This window comes from Megachile rotundata, chromosome 7, assembly GCF_050947335.1.
Source record: "Megachile rotundata isolate GNS110a chromosome 7, iyMegRotu1, whole genome shotgun sequence".
Lineage (NCBI taxonomy): Eukaryota > Metazoa > Arthropoda > Insecta > Hymenoptera > Megachilidae > Megachile > Megachile rotundata.
This window is the reverse complement of record NC_134989.1, coordinates 6,700,765-6,716,702: the sequence shown is the minus strand read 5'-3', so window position 1 is coordinate 6,716,702 and position 15,938 is coordinate 6,700,765. Positions and strand designations below refer to the sequence as shown.

Genomic DNA, 15,938 nt, shown 5'->3' with positions numbered 1-15,938 from the left:
ATATTTACATAATAACATTATACAACATTCCCTTGTTAATTGATCGGAATTGATTTCATTGAACGAGCCTCAGGTGTTATCTATGTATACAGGAACATCTAGAATAATGTAAATTACTATACAAGACAAACGTTTATCACTCTCAAAGAGTGAAAAGAAACTTGTCATTCTTATAACTCCTACCTCTCTTGATAACTGATCGATTTCAACTCGTATCTTAGCTAAGTAAGCAGTTTGTATTTTAGTTCATTCTCTACAAAATTATTAACGTTGCTTATGGGTGCTGATGGGTCTTTGACTGCTTATCACAGAGGAGCTAAAATTTGTGTCAAATGATAGACCAATAAACATTCTTTCACATGGCATAATTCTTGTATCTATACCTGTATAATACATCAACTCACAGTATAGCTTTTGACAGAATGTGGGTCAAATATACAAAATATTTTAGAAAACAATTTTTAAGGTAATAATAATAATATTAACTTCGTAAAACGTACTATGTACAATACAGGATAAAGATGCATGTTTGGTTGTGTAGAGTCGAGAATGTCGGTATATCGGTATCGCAATAAATTACTGAAACAACTTCGGTGTAACGCGATACGCTGATGCTTAGTAGAATCAGGCGAGATACACGAGAATATTAAAGCCAGCCGCGGTACTTTTAACTTGATAAGGCATTTAATACGAGCCACTGCGTTTTCAGCTTTTTGAAATTCGCGGCATAGCTGCGTCGGTTAGGAGAAACCGTTCGCCATACCTCATCGAACGTCTCCGTGAAACATTCTCGTTTTCCTGTGGCGCGCAGTGATTTTTCACTCGGCATCTCGTACTCGCTTCAACAACGATTATCACGGGCTAGCTTAACCCTTTGCTCGTTTCGCATGAACCGTTACCGACTAGTAACTGCCTGGTTACTGTCCGCGCAACGAATTATGTCCGAACGTATTAAGGTGGTAAATCACGTTCGCGAAGGTGTGTGACGATTTTTCCGCTCCTCGACGATTTACAATACGAGCTTGACCTACGAGGCTTATTTCTTTTCGCGGCGACCAGAAACATTCGAATTCAGACATGGCAGAACGAATTGAAAAGCACCGCAACGATTTATGAAAGTATCTCAACTGGAGAAGTTACCGAAATCTACCTTCTGTACATTTTTGTTTAAATTCAAGAACATTTAAGGTGGAACTCTTGGACATTGAGGGTTTAGGGTCAGACAACGTTAACTCTTCATAATTTTACAGGAGAGGGAACTTTGTTAGCGTTCTTTGACTCTGTAAATTTCACAAAATCGATATCTGTCATTAACACAAACAGCAAATATTTATGTTGACGTCTGAGTCTGACCCTCGATTTAAGATACGAAGGACATTAGATAACTTTTCAATTACATAATTCAAACTTTGCAACCACATTTTTGCCCCAAACCCTGAATTTAAGATACAGAGGAAACCGACAATTTTTCAATTGCTTAAATTTTGCAACCACGCAAATCGTGTTTATTTAATGAAGAAAGTTATTGCAAAATATGAAAGTATTAATAGTCCGTATAATGAGGTATTTAAGTTTAATCAGCGTGTCCCACTGAAATCCATTAACAAGTTACCATAACCTGTATCCCTATGTGAGGCGAAAATCGAGATACGTCCTTGGATATACGACAATTAGCGATCGTTTGTATACGTCTAGTGATTCGAACACTGAAGATGGCGAATTTTATTTCGTCCGTGAAGAAATCGGATAAAAGTGGTGAATGTCGGTATGTACACGCGTGCGTGCATGCGGAGATCATGGCAAGATTTGAGAATAATCTGGTAACGAGTCGGCGGCATCGCAAAGCAGACACGATCTCGGATCTACGATCTCGGATCTTGGTAAGCTGGCATGAGCTTGCTGGATGGCTTGGAAACGATGCGTCGTCAACGATGACGAGAATGACGAAGAAAATGACGACGAAAACACACCGTGACTCGTTTCGATCGCGATCGTTTCAGTTTGCTGATTAGATGTGGTCGCTGTGTTGCCGATCAGATCTCACGGTTTTCAGCAAACGATGTCTTTGAGCTGGATCGTGCTGAAATCACCGACACAGGTTTCACCGACGTGTTCACCACCATTCTTGATCTACAACCGCTTTAACAAGGTCCCTGCTGAAATTTTTCGTTTATGCGTTATACAGTATTGTTGTTCCTTTTTATACTTTCATTGTGAGAGGTGTCATTCGTTTTTGGAGAGGTGTAGCGGAAGGGTACTATTTATATATCATACATTTCTATGTTTTAATCTTAACTATTTTAATGTTTATGTTATGTACATTTGGACTTGTTTAAAAATAATTGAGCACACGGCAGTAAATAAAACATTTATATGCAATAAAATATTTGAGGATTGAATGAAACATTTCAAGGGTTAAATGCTGCATTAATATCTAGATACTCAGATAAGTAGTTTTATTTGACAGAGAAAACAAGGAGAGGGGCCTAATGTTTTGTACAGAGTATTTATGATAATACGAACTAGGTTACTTTTGTTTATATTAAAAAATACGAAAGAATGATGGAGAAAAGAATTATACTATATTTTGCTATCTGTACGATGACTTATGTCAACGTTTTATATTTGCAAAATTTTTCCAGAAACAAAAGTGCTCCTCAGTTTCTTTAATGTAAGGTTATTTACCTTGTGAGGTCATATAAATTTGACGAATATAATTTGACAAATATATGAACATACGAGAAGCACATACGAGAACAAGAAATATACACGAGAAAAAGTCTATATGAACACTGTATATTCTACATTTCTCTAAACTTCAGTTACTATACATCACAGCTCAAAAGAAAATAATCTCATCGATGATTAATGGTTATAACTGTTATGAGATCATACGCATGATTAATGATTACGATTACCAAGTAATTCAGCAATCATGATTGATCAGTAACTGTAATAATCAATGCAAATGTAGTCAGCACGCATAATTATCTCTGTAGTCATTAATCACGAAATAATTATGTTTTATTATTAACTTGTATTATTAATTATGATTAACGCAGAAATATATTATTATGGTATGCTACTAAATAATTTTTATTTGACTCAGAAGTGATAAATATATACTAAATTTGTTTGGGGAATCTTGATATTATGTCAGCATCTCAAAAGTACCTAATTTGATCGTTAGAAAGAATTTTATTATCTATTTGATTTTTTAGTTTAATAAAATGAAGATGGATTGCAATCTTGTCTAAATTTATGCAATTTTTCAATTAGACCAGAGCTTCATATATTATTTCATTGTCACTGAAAATTTGAAACATAAAAGTATATTAACTTTCCAAGAATGTAATTTGAATTATTCACAACAAAACAACAAATTATTTTTGGCAAAATTTTGTTCTTCTCTTAAATTAAATATTGAGCTTATATCATCGAGTCAGTGACGTTCAAATTGCATCAAAATCGAGTTTTGAGTTACCAATTGTAATTTGTATAGTTGAAGATCACTAAAAGCAAAATATACTAAACATTTCAACGTTCTTTATTTATCTTAACATTACAGTAATAATTTAGTAGTTCTGACTGACTAAAGTTAAGGGTTTAATACTTAAAAAATGCTGTACTGCCTCTACCGCAAAAGATAACACACGTATAATCTTTTTGAATAATGGCTCGAATTTATCTGACAATTACCTCGAAAATAATTCACGAACCAAATCTCGATACACCGATCGCGTATCTACGAATGCTTGCACATAAATATCAGCGCAAATACATGCAGCTTACCTATCAGGATTCACGGACAGGTGCAATGTCTTCGAGAAAAGGAGAAATAATCGGCGTGGAAAATCAACGAGCTTGATAACCAACATCGTCTCAAGTTTCACGTATAGTAATTAAAATTCAACGATCGGTACTCAATCTGGCGAAAGTGCGTCCGTCTTTATGAAATACGCGATGTTCATTGTTGGCGATATTCCCAACGTCTTATCGTCCGCTTATCGCCATTATGACTGATCGCTGGTAAACGGAGAACCTCCGGTTAATGCGCGAATCATTAAGCAAATGCGTGTAAATTATCGCACACCGTTGCCGAGAGTTATGAATGTTGTCGGAAACCATCAGTTACAACGTTTTCCGTATAATGCATTTTTAACGAAATCGAAACCGTGCCACTATATACATATAATATAACGTTCACGCGAAACGAGCCCAACGCGTTCCTTTTCTTCGTGCGGGGCTAACGTTTAGTAGACTACACGCATCAATTTTAATGTCGGTAAGATAATTATACCCTGTTCGTTCGTTATTCTTCAACGCGTACGCGAGATTACTGCAGTGATATGATAGATTTTGAAAAGCGATAGATTTCTTTCGAAATGCGGAACAACGTTTCTTTTACGAGCATTTATTTACGGTCGTACTTTAATATTCTGATTGGAAATTGAGAGTATTTTATTATTGCCAATTTTATAATACAGAGCGTTGCGTACATATAGCAACGTCTCGTGTGTTCAGTGATGTGAGTCCTTGATAGGCAATCATGGTCTGTATTTCTTACCTTGGTCTATAATATTGTGTCACACTTGTGATGTACACTGCAGTTCACATGTGAGCAAACTCGTGTTTTTATCACAATAGAATTGTTGGTTCAATTCCTGTAACAATCTTTGCAATCCTCTTATGACGTATACTGCAGTACACATGTGACCAAACTCGTGTTTTCATTGCAATTGAATTTTGGGATCAATTCCTATAACAATCTTTATAATCAAGGATATACTGTCAAATCCTATAATCGGATTCGTACATTACAAGATCTCCACATTTCCAAATCTCCACATGACCAGGTATCTTCATAAATCTCTAAATCTCTTTATTCGTGAATACCGAAATCACTACATATATTTTTAAATCCTTAAATGTGTACGTTCTTAGATTAGTTTATTCCTGTATTTCTAAATCTCCAAATCTCTATATCTTCAGATTACCAAATTAGTAGATAAACGTGCCTAACTTTTAACTTACTTTACTTATTTTCACATTGTAGGAATTAGTTACTTCTGTATGACACGGCTCCTACAAAATTATACGTTAAGTTAAATATTATTTGCAAGTGTATAAAGAACAAATTATGTAGACAAAAATTATGTTGATTTTATATTAAGGTGTGTTATCTTGAAAAAAAGTACACCACGTTTGAAGCACCGATCTGACTCAAACTTTGCATAGTTTTGAAGAACATCGGAAATTAACATTTAAAGATTTTGTAGACGGAAGGCAAAAAGTTACGTAAGAAACTAAAAGCTAGTGTCTACATATGGGCTAGCTGAAATATAAGATCACGAGTTCCCTAACATGGGAACATTATGGAATTATTATTCATACTGAAGTATAATTACAGATTTTATTAAGATAAGTTATTAAAAGCATGTGTATCTCTAAACTCATCATATCCATGAACAAAAGGAATGAATCTATATGATAATTTGTGTAAATTAATGGGAAACAGTTAGTAGTATAATAATGAGAAAATATTTATTTTCACTGATATCATTGTAAAATATGGCGATGATAAATAAAAGGAACATCGGATGAAATGTGATAATACTTTATTTTACCTCAGTAAAATGGTAAAATAATATATCTCTATACTGAAAGTAACACTATTTTCTAGTCTTACCATTTAATTTGTGGTATCGACTATTATGAAGTTTATAGTGTCTAGTGCTGTTTAATTCTTAGCATCTGTTATTCTTTAATTTTTAGTATCTATTTTTTTTTAAATTTGTAATATTTAGTATTATTTAATATGCACCATATATTAGTATTTAATTGTAATATTTTTAATTGTGATTACTATCGTTTAGTATCTGTTAGTATATAAGTTGTAGTTCCTGCTACTATTTGTTGTTCCATTTCGATTATGATTAAATTTATAATATTTATTGTTATTTAATTTGTTATACGCACTACTATTTAATTTCTATTATCTGCTACTATTGAATGTATAGTACTTATTACTATTTAATATTTAGTATCGATTACTATTTAATTTTCTGCATCTATCACTACTAAATTCGTATCACAATTTAACTTACAACATCTATAAACAGAACTGCCTGCCGCAGTAATTCCCCAACGAGAGTAGTCATAAATTTTCGCACCAAAGATCATAATCCTTCACCCAACGTGTCATTTAAAAATACTCGCTTGTTGGTAGAAAGCCATTTTTTGCGACAGGAAGTAAAAGTGTCAATTACCAGTAGACTGTCAACTACCGATGCATTCGCCTTATTTCTCCCAGTCGTTAGGATGCAGTAAAAATGATACGTGAGCTCCGTGGACAAAAAAATTCGATGAAAAAGTTTGTCCTGCTGGCAATAAATTTATTCAGAAGCATAATTTATCATAATTTAAAGCTTCCGCCCTTCTGGCGTAATTATTCGAGCGAAACGTATCGTGTCGGAACACGCGAGACACGCGTTAACTTCTGTGATACGCGACGCTCGCAATGCACGCGGTATGTAATTCATGTTTATTTAGTTGTAGAAATCTGCTTTTCATTAAAAATTAGACGACCCACGGCTGTCACGGTTCCAGCAAATGTTGAATAGGTTTCTGCAAATGTGTAATAAACGGTACGCGAGACGCGCAGGCCGTGTGGATTGACTTTTGGAATACTTGTTGCTTCAGAAGTGCTATTTATTATTGATGTTTAACGTATTGCAGACGCGGAATTCAAGTATTATAATTTAACCCTTTGCATTCCGTTGTCGAGTGTGGCTTGACATTTCTGTTGGATCTTATAAATAATTCAGATAATTGGATTGGTTGAATATTTTCTTTTATTTACTAGTTAGTATAAATGAGACATGTATTTGTCACATAGTCTACACTGTTGCATAACATTTGATTGAGAACCTTCTGAATTTATTTTGTAAATTAAAAAGTTGGTAGGCATAAGAAACTAAGGAGTGCAAAGGATTAAATGCCTGTTCAAAGGAATTTATAGTCTTTTAACGTTCTGTGCTATACTTTGTTTTGGTAATTATTTACTGTAACGAGACTACTGATGTTAGTGACCCTAATATCAAATTTCATATCACATTACATATCAAATTACAAATTCGTTTACGTTTGTGTCATTTGTCTTTCTGATAATAATGGTAAAGTGAATGATAAGCAACTTATTATAGCGTGAACATCAAAGTCCTAAGATGTCAAATTCCTAAACTCCAAAATCATAAAATCCCAAAGTCTCAAAGGCTCAAAATCCGAAAATCTAGAAGTTCCAAAGTTTCATAGCCTCGAAGTTCTAAAATCTTAAACAACTAAAATTCGAAAATTTCCAACTCTTAAAATCCCAAAATATCAAATTCTTGAAATCCCAAAATCTCAAACCCTTGAAGTCTCAATATATTAAGTTCTCAAAGTTCTATATCCCTATAACCCCTAAATCCCAAAATTCTGTAATCCTAAAATTCTAAAATTCCAAAGTTCTAAAATAGAACAGTATCCAAATTTTGAAGTTCCATCGTTCCAAAGTCCGGAAATATCGAAGTCCCTAGATCCCAAATCCCTAAAACCCCAAACTCCCAAACACCCAAACTATCAAAATCCGAAATTCTCACTTTTCTAAGTATCAAAGTCCCGAAATTTTAAAATTTCAAGCTCTAAAATCTTCCAATTCCAAAACCTCAAACTTCCAAAAGTCTCAAAATCTCAAAATTCCAGAACTAAAAAAGTTCCTAAATAATACCTTAAAAATTCTAAAATCACATACGTCCGAAATTCAAAAAATCCCAAATTCCAAATTTTCTCTACCAATCCTTATAATTTTCTGCAACTCACTCACGTTTATCGCACATTTCACAAAGAATCTGACGTAATAGCTACTTATCGTCATTTGACGTGCATTTAGTGCCGGACGTCCAAGTATAATACTCGTTGAACGAGTGTGTACATTTCATCGAGAAGTGCAAAGCTAATGCCGGCGATATACGAAAAAGTTCAGCGCAACCATAAATCGATCAATTCGAAGTATCTTAGCAAAACGCAATTCAACACGTAGATTGCGATACTTGTGACCAATATAGCAATTACTCGGTTGAATTGTGCTACACTCATACACATGTAAGCACAATCGTTCTGAATTAACGAAGTGATTGCTACTGTATATAAGTATACCGGAAATGAGGTCTTTATTGAAGTGTTGGCCTTCAGCGACTCAGACTTCAGCAACCTTGTCTAAGATACCGACTGATATTGCTTGCAGCGGCCAATACGAAGAAAAAGTTATCCACTGATCTTGCTGTCATGTTGCTATTCGACTTAAATTGCAGCTATGTTGTATTTTATCACGTTTCTAAAGAATACGGGTAAGGGAATTCGTTGAGATGTTCTTTCAACACTAATTAACTGCGTCCAAGCAATCTAATTAGAATGAATTCTTATCGTGGTAGCAACATGTTGAAATGTGAAAATTTAATGAAGATTTATGTGCTCCTTTTTAGACGATTGTGAAAGATTGGCGGACTCCATTTTTGTACGGATTTTATTCATATATTTAGGAATTTGCTGTCACATGAGGGACTTGGAATTTGATACAGTGTATGCGTGTGATGGTTGCGAGTAAACTTGCTTTTTTGTGTATTGTAGAAAGTATGTTAATTTTCGTGTGTGATAATTTTCAAGTTTTTGAATTTGCACATTTTTCTATTTTCAAGTTTTCACATTTTCCTATTATCAGGCTTTGAAATTTGCAAGTATCGCAAGTATTCTATAAAATATAGAAGTTTGCATTTGGATATATAGTAACTTAAGAACACAAAAATTTTATGAACATAAAATGCAAAGATTGAAAAATTTATAGATATACAAATATAATGATTTGACAATTCACTTATTCAAAAATGTTAAAAAACAGAAATGTAATAATTCAAAAATTTAGAAAGTTGGAAACCTACAATTTAAAATATTAATTTCTTCAAATTTTTACCTGCAAACTTATCTGTCTATCAGTGCTTAAGAATGCATTTCAGAAGTGCATTCACACAAAGTATCTCCATTTTGTTATCTCGTGTTGCATTCTTCTGCAATCCATTATTCTGCAAGTATGCCAGTAATGTTCAACTGAAATACGTAGAACATACGCAAAGTATGCAGCGAAATGTTCATATTCTTATCCTCCTATGATCTTATCTTCCATGTATTAATCTTCATACTACATTTCTATCTATTTTCAAAATTTGTATATTCACATACGCACAAACAGTCTGAATCTCATTTTGAATGTCATTAAATTTTTAATCGTAACGTATTGAATTTCGTATTTCCAGTTTTCAATGGCGATCGTGGAATTAAACGTTGCGATTTATTGTCGTACGAAAACGAATCCCAACCAATTTAATTGATAATCATTTTTTACGGCGACGTTTCACTGTGTTTAACTTAAATGGGACATACAACGATGAAGCATGTTCTGACTTCTACCCAAAATTTCTTTATACTTTCCATCAAACTACGTGCTCGTACAACCATTAACCTAATCGCAACATACTGAACGTCGACAACCTTAATGCCTCGACATTGAAGCTACACGAGACGCAAAATATCGCAACCGATTTCCAGTTTTCGAGTCGTGGAATTAAACGCTGCGATTTACTGTCGCGCGAAAACGAATCCCAACCGATCTAATTGATAATCATTTTTTACGGTAACGTTTCACGGTGTTTAAGTTGAATGGGAAATACAATGAACCGCAGTATTACGCATTCCAATGTCGACTTCCACTGGGTGTGATATTATGGCGTACGCGGTGAACTGGTTGCACTCCGCGGATAAGTATTCCATAAAATCCGTAGCGGATCGACGAAAAGACATTAATGTTGTCATTGAACCGGTTTTGCTCGGGTTCGATCGAATTCGCGTTAAAAAACGTAATCGCCTCGTAAATTGCAATGTTATAAATCGAATAACCGGATGAGCCTGGTGGGGAGATGAAATGCAGATGTATTTTAATTTCCACATCAAGCAGCCCGACCGTTTTTCTCCTAATAATGTGAATTATAAACGTCTTGCATTCAAGGCTCTCTGAAACCGGTTATGAGTAAAATGTTACGCATTTTGCCAGTCGTATGTTAATATTATTGCTCGTTGGTGCACGCGGTTGTGCCTGTACAACTGAAACAAGATATATTCGTTATATTCGTAAGGACTTAAATTGTGTTTCTATGCTGCATGATTGCAACAACCGTTTTTATGTTACGTTGCCTTTATTAATTTTGCTATTGAAAGGTACAAATACGAAGCAACATGTGGCTGTCATGGTTGCATTTATTTATTATCATTTTCAGTTTCTAAAATTGGTAGAATATTGATGCAGCTTCTAAGTATTTTTTATTGCATTTAAATGTAGCATGGTAGTTATTGGCTTTTGCAAATGTAGACAATTTTTGGGGAGTGTGGTGGAACCAAATCTACTGTAGTGTGAAGTTAAGAAATTTGGAAATTTAGGGATTTACAGATGCAGGAACTTGGGAATCTAGGGATTTAGGAAATTAGAAACTTGGGAATTCAGGAAATTGGAGATCTGAGAATTTGGGAACTTAGAAAATTGGAGATTCGAGAATTTTGGAATTTTAGGATTTGTGGATTTGGTAACTTGAAAATTTGTGAATTTGGGGATTGTTATATTTGACGTGGAAACTTGGGAATTTAGAGATTTAGGAATTTAGGAACTACGGAATTTAGAGAATTTGACATCTGAGAATTTGGGAATTTAGAGAATTGGAGATTTAGGAATTTGGGAATTTTAGGATTTGTAGATTTGCAATTTAGGAATTTTTTAATTTATGGCTTGATAATTTGGAAATTTGAGAATTTTGGGATTTTGTAAATGAAACATTTAAATATTTGAGTATTTAGGGATTTTCGAACTTAGAAATTTAGAAGTTTAGGGATTTGCAGTTTTAAGAATTCAAGAATTTCGGGATGTGTGGATTTCGCAATTTAGAAATTTAGGGATTTGGGAATTTGGTAATTTAAAGATTGAGGTATTCAAAAATGTAGGAATACAGAAATGTGAAGATGTGAAAGTTTGAAGTTTATACTTTAAAAATTTCAAAATTGTGAAACTGAATTTCTAAAATTTTGAATGTTTTGATTTTAAAAATCTACGAATTGACAATTTGCAAACTTTCAAATCTGAGATAAAGTCTGAGATATAGTAATTTGAAAATTTACAAATTTGCATGTTTTCTGAAACAAAATATGAAATTTATTAATTCTTTCAAAAATATATTCAACCATTTATATCATAAAATCATTTGCTCAAAATATATAACCCCAACACTAAGAAATACAAAATTCGATGCAAATGTTCATAAAAGAATGAACTTGCATAAAATTTCATATAATTTTAGATATTTAATAATTACAAAATTTTTGTTGCACTTTTATATTCCACATTATCGCTTCGATGATCGCACATTTATTTAAATTCCCACCATTTTGCATTAGTAATTTGCATACTAATAAACATTACTACCATAAAAATCTCGAAATTATATTTGAGAATGCCATTTAATGTTCCCTACAAAATTAACTTTCAAATAGCAATTAACACAAGAAGTGAAAGAGGTGCAAAATCACTTAGTACCTAGTTAAAGAGTCACAATGACGAATAGGTGACACCAAAGTGTTAATTGAACTTTAAACAGTTAATTGCACGTCCTCTATTATGTCACTTAAAGTTTCCCTTAATTGATAAAATACGCTTTTTGTCGTTGCACATTCTATCTTATGTCCTTATAGGGATATCCGCTGATTACTGCATCAAGTCACGTGTAACAACCCCACTATGTTGCAGCAAATTCTTCGTCGACATCGTACAGCAAGTATAAAATGTTTTTAGCGTCTGTTCGATGATCTTCATGTGTATCCGTACGCGTTACTTTGCTACCTCCCTCACAAAAGCGAGAACCTTTTGAGGATGGAGCGATCGTACATCTGCTATCGGCTTGTGGTTTCTTCAACGCCAGCAGATAATCTTTCTGCCGTTGAAGCTGGCACCTACTATTCCAACTGCTACTCCTTTTGGTCTCTTTTTATTCGTTACTTTATTAAGGTATTGAATGTCAACGGATAGCTTCTTCTGCTTCTTAAATAAACCGGTTATAAATAGTTGCGAGATTCCGTGAAAACTCGCTATCGACGACCGATCCTTGGCTATTAATCGATTTACGTCGATACTAATGGATCGTATTTCTTGCCTTGATGCATTAGCAACCTAATATGTAAAATACGCGTCTGCAACATTATTTTATGTTTTTTGGTGTGCACGGAGAAACGGTAGTCACAATAATGTGGAATATTTGTACTGAATATACTATTAAATAGAACATGAAATATACTAAATCTGCTATAAAATAAGATACATTACTACATCCCTATAAAATACAAAAACAAACGAATGATAAATTAAGATAGACATTTTTGTCTCAACAGAAATCAACAGGGATTTTGACCAGGAACTTAACTTTTATTATATCTGCAACAATATGTGAACTTAAAAATAAAATTTGAACAATTTCCGTGACTTTTAATTTGATACGTGCAAAGCCTAGTACCATTCAATATGAGCTTCATTAAAGAAAGGAGCTAATTATACCACATTATGTAATATATAGTTCAGGTTCTCTAACCGTTTTCATCTCATGTTTTTCTCGAAATTCATTCTCATAAATAACAACTTTTCCCTGTTTGTTTTGAAGTATCAAGAAAAAGTTCCAGTTCTTTCGCGGAATGCACCTCTTAAAATGTAAAGCAACGCTATATATTTTATCGGCGGAAAAATATATTATAAGAAAACAGTAATCATTAAGCCCGTTTAACTTTTTTTCCATCCATTTTCTCCGAGTTCCCCCGAAGAAGAAACCATTGCACTTTTATCGTACGGTTCAGTAATTGCCTCCGACGGAAGATCTTCCATTTCGAATTCGAAAAGAAAAAGGTATAAAAAAGGGAAAAAACATGACGGCAGGGTATAATCGAGAGTTTCTACCTTTCAACGACACGAAAAAGCGTTTCAATGTGGTCTTGGTATCGTTTGCAATCGATTCGTGTGAAAAACGAGCATCAAGCAGAATATTACATTACCGGTTTCGATCGATCTCATGAAGGAAGATTATGTGTACACTATGTAACATTTCTTCGGTTATATTCTGTCAATTTGTTCAAAAGAGTTCTGATCAAGGGTGGATCTGAAAAGAGCCAAAGTGATCCTTCAAAAGTTGTCATTTAAATAAATTGTACACTTTATAAAATAGAATTATTGTTGGTGGTGTTTTAACACTTAAATAATAGAGTATCAAGTACTATCACTAATTGTATTGGGTTAATTTTGACCCATACCAAAACTGTGTTGTGTAAAGTAAACCATATGAGTATTAGTATACTACTACGTTTATTGTTATATTACGAATTATGGTCATTTTGCATGCTTGATGTAGTGTTTGAAGTTTATTAAATTTAACTCAGCTAGTTGTAATTTTTGTAATAATTACATATTCACTGTAACAAGTGAGGTATTTCGCTTACTGTATATCCACATCCTTCAAAATCCTGAGACATACTATTTTCCACCATCTTCCACTATGTCGCATAATTACAGAATTAACTAAATATTAATTCAGAAAATAATCAAAGTCTGAAACAACAAAAAACAGAAATTACTTCTACATCAACTCTGTATCCATCTATCCGGTTTTTGTTAACGCAAACGTAAAACATCATTACATGTAAAACGGTGCAAAAGAAAATTCCAAAGTAAGTTTTCCCGTACTTTATCGTTGTTGGCAAGAAGTGCTTCTGGATCCGCCCCTGGTCTCGGTTAGCAAGTCGCACCATATAAGCTTTCTGCTATTCGTATTACATTACGGTGTCAGTGCGATGTGAAACGCCAACGATACATTACCGACGCGCGGCTACGGCGTGTTTCGTTTTTTGTCGCGCGACACACGCTGCCGTCGTTTATCACGCCGATCTTCATCCTCTCTGATGGACGCTGGCGATCGCTTGCAAATCACCGGGACGTATCCGCAGTCGAGGTCGTTCGACTATCGGCGGAAGATCATCGGCAGACTAATCTTGAGTAATGGTGGGTTCAGCGAACGTGCACCGAGTTTATTGGACGATTGCTTCAAAAATCTTTACGACAAAAATCGATTGACTGGCGGATGATGGAATATGTTAAAGGTGCTTTCGAAAATCTACTGACTACTTAAGGAATCTCTTGTTTTAACGAGAAGAATGTGTTAGGTCGTGCATCATGATTTGTGTTTATAATTGTATTATTGGTGTTATTGGCATTGAGGTTATTGGTATTAGGATTATTGCTACTGGCGTTATTGGTGTTTCGGGGTTATTGGTGTTGTAGTTGTTGCTATTGGAACTGTTAGTACTGGAATTGTTGGTACTGGGGTTATAATGGTGTTATTGCAGTTCTGGTTACTGGAGTTATCAGTGTTATTGTAGTTATGGATATTAGGGTTATTGGCATTAAGGTTATCGTTAATGGAGTTACTAGTAATGAGATCACTGGTAATGAGATTACTAGCAGTGGAGTTATAATAGTATTATTCAAGTTTGTGGTATTGAGGTTATTCGTAATAGGGTTACTGTATTGGAATTTTTGATTTTGGAGTTATAATAGTTTTATTATGGTTATTGATATTGGCATTGTTTGATCTGGAGTTATTGATTTTGGACTTACAAATGATTATAATGGTGCATTGAACTATCCAATCATATGCTGTTCTAGTAGGTCATTCGCTCATTGGTTGGATATGACATGCTGGACACAGTACTGCGCATGCGTGAGCAGTGGGCGTTCCTATCGTACATTTATCTGGCGTTCTTATTGTACACTTATCAAGCGTTACACAGCGCAGATATATGAAACATTATATTAATATGGAAGTATGATTAGGTGATGACCTCTATTCGAATAATTATTGGAATTATACCGTTAAAATAATTGTAATGGTACGTAATACAATTGTGTGCTATTCGTGTAGGACTGCGCATGCGTGAGTAGTAGGCGTTTCGTCGTACACTTATCTGACGTTCTTCTCGCATATTTATCGAGCGTACTCAGCACAGATATATGGAACTTTAAAATTTAAAAATACGATATCTGAAACATTTGAAAATGTATAAATTAAAAAACCTGAAAACGACTTAAAGAACTTCGAAACCTATAAGCGCTCAAATTTACTTACTGAAAATTCGGAAATTTGAGAATTTGCAAAATGGTTAGAAAGAAGATACGAATTTCAAGATGTACGCATTCAAAAATGCACAAGTTTATGTATGTACGTTTGTGTGAAGGAAGTTTACGTTACGAGTATACAAAGAAGGTTATAAAGTGATTTGTTTTATAACACTATTTTGTTTTACAGCGCATGCGCATTTGAACAGAGGCGGCTTCGTATGTCAGCTGTGCAGGGGGAACGAGACATTCTGGACAGAGACGTTTCAATTTAAAAGCGACCCACTGAATAAACATTCGATCTAATGGCTTCGTCTGATCTATAAATCCCCCTTTCTTCGGTCCTTTTCCCGATCCTCGATCCGGCGTGATTATATCGATAGCTTTGAACGCGCGACGTTTATCGCGTGAAAGGGTGCGCTTTTACGTCGAGCGGCCGTCGGTTAAGTTGCCTTTAATGCACTCGAAAGCCTTTCTGACATCGATTCTTTCCGAACTTTCCTCTTCTTCGCTCCTTTCTTGCACGAGAATTCATTGCTTAACACGTTCGCCGTCAAGTACAGCGGATCAAAAAAGTATCGGTATGTCTTACTCCTCTTGCGATCATTTTATTTCGCAGAAACTGGATATTACATTATATCCGTGGCTGGAGGACAGG

The 15,938-nt window shown here is 34.4% G+C and overlaps 1 protein-coding gene and 2 long non-coding RNA genes across 3 annotated transcripts in view; 2 read left to right on the top strand and 1 right to left on the bottom strand.

Annotated features, from left to right (window-relative positions):
• Positions 1-15,938, top strand: part of LOC105662388 (cell division cycle protein 20 homolog) — a 201,205-nt gene that overhangs the window by 119,521 nt on the left and 65,746 nt on the right. The window lies entirely within an intron of this gene.
• LOC143264760 (uncharacterized) overlaps positions 1-15,938 on the bottom strand; it is a 157,770-nt gene that overhangs the window by 98,857 nt on the left and 42,975 nt on the right. The gene's annotated exons all lie outside the window — the stretch shown is intronic.
• On the top strand, positions 13,843-15,586 carry LOC143264852 (uncharacterized). The gene is made up of 2 exons (XR_013038821.1): positions 13,843-14,265; positions 15,471-15,586. It is a non-coding gene; the product is annotated as an uncharacterized LOC143264852 (long non-coding RNA).